Below are 5515 nucleotides of genomic sequence, written 5' to 3' on the forward strand. Positions count from 1 at the left end.
TGTCTCTTGAGGCGGTGCCACAGAATTTTGTATTTTGTAAAAAAACAAAAGAGTCGAATATGTGGAGTGAATTAACAAGCAGATGGAGCAAGAAAGCAGATGACACAGCAGGATAAAGAGCAGTGAGATGGGGCTGAGAGATGGCTCAGGTAAGAGCACTGGCTGCTGCCCGTCCAGAAGACCCAGGTTCAATCCATAGTACCTAGGTGGAGACTGACAATCATCTATAAGTCTACTCTCAGGGATCTGACACCCTCATCTGGCCCCATCTCGGTCAGGCACAAAAGTGGTACATAGACACCCTTGCAGATAAAACACCTTCTACCCCAGGAATGGTATGGTAACAAATACATATGAGTATCGAGAGGGAAGTCTACAGTGACCTTTGTGGGGGCCTCGGTAGTCTAAAAAGAAACAAAGAAGTAGATATCAAAGATCAACATGGCTAGCCATAGGACATACACACTTTAGAGAATTCTGTCTTCAATTTTGTGGGGCCTTCTCAAATCACATGGCAACCTTCACCAGTCTTTTTCAAAGTTTAATTTCCACCACTGCCATAAAGGAGGTGCTTGAAAATGGAGTTCATAACAGAACCTAGAGGAGATGTGAATGAGCTGAATGGAGTTGATATGGATTTCCTAGCGCGGTGAGTTTGCTTGACATTTGCTGGAAGTAAATAAAAGAAGTGGAATAGAAAAAACAAAGCAAATATTTGAGGAAAAGTAATGTAGTGTACCCCAACATCTACTAACAGCATTCATTATTCCTAAGCCCTTATGTGTACACACACACACATACACACACACACATACACACACACACACACACACACACACACACACACACACACGGGTGAAGGGAGAGAGGAGAGAATGTTTGTGAAATTGTCGGGATACTTGTACTAGTGTTTGTTTTGTTTATTTTCCTAACCAAACAGACATACTTCATCCAAGACGAGCAATCTATTTGTACTAACCAAATATATGCATTTTTCTATCCTCATGGCAACCAATTCCCCAACTCTTTGGACATTAACAGTGTCTCCAACAGTTCACTTGAGTCTGAAATTAATTACCAGGAGTCAGCATGAGACTCCAGATTACAGCTCAGCTGCACAAGACCAACTTCATTTTAGCTGCCAGTCACCATGTCAGGTCACCCATGTGTCTCCATTCCCCTCCATAGGGCTATGTGATGGCTGAAAACTGAATGGATTTCCACAGTGCAGTATGAGGATTGGAGAAATGCACACACTGACAGATGTACCCGCCACACATTTTTGTGTGTGGTAAGAACACTTATGACCTACTCTTTTCAACTTTCAAGCATATAGTAACACATTATTAACTATGGTTACCATGCTTTACAATAGAACCCAGGAACCTGGCAGCCCTATCCAGTTAAAACTGGATTCTTTGGCCAGTATCTCTATATTCCTCTTCATTCACTTGTAGACCCTGCCAACCATCATTCTACATTGGGCTTCTTGAGTTCACCTTTTTCAATTTGCACTTATAAGAGAGAATGCACAGTATTTGTCTTTCTAAACCTGGCTGGTTTTGCTTAGCATAATATCCTGAATGTTAATGTGAACTGTCACAAATGGTAACTGTACCCCATTCCCTCTGTCCATCGGTTGACAGACAATTGGTTCCATATCTTGGCTATTACAAATAATATTGCAAAGGTGATGTGAATACAAGCATTTCTTTGATTTCATTTCCTTTGGTTTTGTATATACCCAGCAGTGAGATTCCTGGATCATATTCTATTTTTTTTTCCATAGCCGTTTTCCATGGTCATGGGCTTTTATTTGCGTACTGTTGGGGAAGGGGGGAAGCTCGAACTGGTTGGTGGGTTGATGGGAGGAAAGAACTTCTTGCTGTAAAATTTAGTGCATGTTGCCTGAAAGGTTAGCGTGTCTGAGAACAGATGTGGAAGTGAGAGGAGAGACAAAGAGAAGGTCATCAAATGGACACTTTCCTCGGGGAAGGCAGACGGGGATATGGGGACCAGGGTGAGCAAGGAAGATACACTTTCTATAGGAGACTCAACCAAAGTCATTGCTTGGTTTCCCGAACACCCACCTGCCCTATCCAAGTTCATGCCCCCATGCCTACCCTGTTAGCTCTCTCAGCTACCAGCTGGGAAAGGGTTAAGGATGTAGCTCCTCCAACTAGAATTGCTCCTCTGCCTGCCCTGCTCTTCCAGCCAGGGTCAGGAGGTCAGAAAGTCCAGGAGTGCACAGGGGAACAATCGTGTCTCTCACCTAGCCCTCTTCCTTCTCTGCCCTGCTGCAACCCCTCACATGAGGTTACAGCTCTTGGCTCGATCTTTATGCATCTCGCCCTCACTTTCCCGGTCTGGCTGTCCCGATCCAGTTGAGTGGATCGCTGCAGTCCTTGGCGAGAGTTTGTTCAGCGGAGCTGCCTATGGCCAGCACGGCCAAGAGAAGCCACTGTGGCCACATGGAAGACGTCCCTGACGCTGCGCTCGGAAGACCGGGAGGAGCATTCAATGTAGGACACAGTACCCTGCTCCTGTGTGACGGGGATAAGTCTCTGCTTGGATAGCTCCCTCAGGGTGGCCAGGTCAGTCCGCATGTCCAGTTTACAGCCAACCAGCACCACCTTGGCATTGGGGCAAAACTCCTGAGTCTCTCCTTGCCACTTCTTGAGGACACTGTCCAGTGTTTCTGGCTGGCTAACGTCAAAGCACAGCATCAGAATCTGGGTAGGCCAGAGGCCGGACATTGTCATAGTAAGAGGAACCTGAAGTATCCCACATGATGAGCTCAATGCGGCGCTTGTCGGTCTCGAAGCTGTCAGTGTAGTTCTCAAACACCGTGGGACATAACTCCCGGGGTAGGCATCCTTGGCGAACACATGCAGCAGCGCTGTCTTGCCGCACTCTGCGTCCTCCACCACTACGATCTTGCAGCAGTCACTCTGCCTCTCCATAGTCCTGGCTACGCGCCAGCCCCCCACGCTGCCCCCCTCCCGGACACAGCCACCGCCTCTGCTGCCTCCACCAGCATCCATATGCTATTTTTAATTTTTGAGGCACTTCTACAAAGCTTTTCATACTGCCGCACCAACTAACACACTGACAGTGTATGGCAGTTTCCCTTCCTACAATCCTCACAGACACTAGTTTTTGCCTTCTTAATAATGGCTATTCTAACAGGTGTGAGGTAATATTTCACTCTGGTTTTCTTTAATCTTTTTAAGGTTTCTTTATTTTTATGTTTATGGGAATGAGTGTTTGCCTCTATGTATATGCACGCCATACACATGCCTTGTGCCCGCAGTGGCCAGAAAAGGCACTGGGTCACTGAAGCTGGAGTGATAGACAGTTGTGAGCTGCTACATGGGTGCTGGGAACTGAACCCATGTCAAGAGCAGCATGTGCTCTCAATCACTGAGCCATCTCTCCAGCCCATCACTGTGGTTTTTGCACTTCTCTGATGATTAGTGAGGTTGTGAAGTTTCTATGTACCTGTTGGCCAGTTTTACATCTTCGTTAAAAAGGCTGTTAGGTAATTTGATGTTCTGGATACCGCTGTTGCTCCCAGAAGCCTCTGCCTACTGAGTGTTAGGATTACACACGTGGAGAAACCACTGCCCCACTCCCAGTGTATTTTAAATGAACAGCTAGACAGGAAGTCCAGAGAACAAGGTGCAGAGGAGCGCTGGAATAAGGACTTCTGTTCGTGGAGTTGTGGTGAATGTGTTTGCCAGATGAAAAGCTCTTCGAACCCCAGAAGTTAGGGACAGCGCTAAAAGCTCTACACTTCAGATCAAGATGTTAGACCTGCTAGTCCCTACCATGAAGCTGCCTGAAGATTTCCAACTACCAGCTAGCTAATTAGCATAGGAATGATACTTACAATTCCAGCAGTCCCTGGCATTTTAGGAGCTGTGCCAGGAACCAAAAATATATAAACGTATTCTTATTATATACCTCCACGGAGAAGGGCTATTGTGTGCATTTTATCAGTGCTACGGAAATCAATGTAAAATCTGAGTAAGTTCACCTAAATGGAAGAGTACAGATTTGTGCTTCAACTTTCCATGCGCATCTAGTCAGACCAGACGTGGGCCCTTTCACAAGGGTCATTGATGTCCATGCTGTGAATAAAGAGTGACCTTGCAGGGCTCCTGGGCTCTCAGCCATATGGTCTTCACTAGGAGTTTCTAGTTCCTCCCTCACTTCTTACATTTCATGGACTTGTCTCATGATGGCACCATTGTGACAGGCTAGTCACACCCTTGCACTGCTACTTCCTTAAAGCCTTTCTCAAGTCCAGTAAATTTATCCTTAAGCACTGAACCGTCTCTCTAGCCCAATAGGCTTCTTAATACAGTTTTTGCCCCTGTGATGAGACTGTATCATCATCTTACATCTGCCGATTCCTGCTCTGTTGTCCCGATCGGCTGTTTCCTGGTATTAAAGGGTCTACGCTCCAACAGGATTCCAAGGACACAGTTTGTGTTTCCAAGTTTCCAGGTTTCCCTCCATGTCTTGTGTTTCTCCTCAGTAATACAATAAGTGGTTAGAACTAAGACTAGGTCACCCACCGAAGATCAAAAGGTAAAGCTCAGGTCTGCAAGTTACTAGTAAATTGCTAAATATCCTCATAGTAACTTCCCATTTTCTTTTGGTGCTGCTGAAGTTACAACATTGAGAAAGGGATGTGGATTCTAAATATCCTCAAGGGTCTAAGCATTTCCCATACAGGGAGTCCTACAGGCATAGGAGGATATGGATGCCGGGGGGTTGACGGCTTGGTCCTCTTGGTTAAGTGGGAGGGTGTAGAGCTGGTAAGGAGCTTCACTGAGGAAAGAAGAGATTCGATCTTCTGAGTGTTCTCCCTCTGGGGATTTGGATACAGAGGCAATCTAAAGTATCAAGGGTGCCTTGCCTTTGTACAGACTTTTCATCCTGGTGAAGGGCCATGGAAGCTTGGACATAAGGCATTGTAGAGCATTTCAGTTCCTACAAAGCAAGCATAGGGTGATGTGGTTTCAGCTTTCATCCTTTAACGAAACTTTCCTGTCTCCCAGAAGGTATGGCAGTAAATTAATAGGAACCTCTTTTTCCTATTTTTTAGAATCAAAATTGTTCTGTTTTTTATATAAGAATTTCATGAATTGTATTTATGTATTATTTATTTGTGTGCATGCCCGTATATGTGTGTGTGTATGCATAGCTGTGTGTTTGTATCTCTCTCTCCTTCTCCCTCTCCCACACCCTATTTGTGTGTGTGTGTATGTGTGCGTGTGTGTGTGTGTGTGTGTGTGTGTGTGTGCCATCTGTTGAGGATTTGATTTATGCTTACATGGGAATTTGCACGTCCGCTGCAGGTCCCTGCCAAAAATTGGTTTTCTGACTGATCAATAAAGAGGCAGCAGCTAATGGCCAGGCATGGGGACAGACATGGGACTTTGAGGATTCCTGGAGAGGAAACACTGGAGAGAGAAGGAGAATCACAAGGGCAGAAGGAAGGAAT

General features: G+C 45.6%; 1 pseudogene; it reads right to left on the minus strand.

Moving 5' to 3' along the window:
- Positions 1–2254: 2254 nt before the first annotated feature.
- Positions 2255–2963, minus strand: Rnd2-ps1 (rho family GTPase 2, pseudogene 1; annotated as a pseudogene).
- Between the last annotated feature and the right edge of the window lie 2552 nt (positions 2964–5515).

The sequence above is a fragment of the Rattus norvegicus genome, chromosome 1, assembly GCF_021556685.1.
Source record: "Rattus norvegicus strain SHRSP/BbbUtx chromosome 1, alternate assembly SHRSP_T2T, whole genome shotgun sequence".
NCBI classification, from domain to species: Eukaryota; Metazoa; Chordata; class Mammalia; order Rodentia; family Muridae; genus Rattus; species Rattus norvegicus.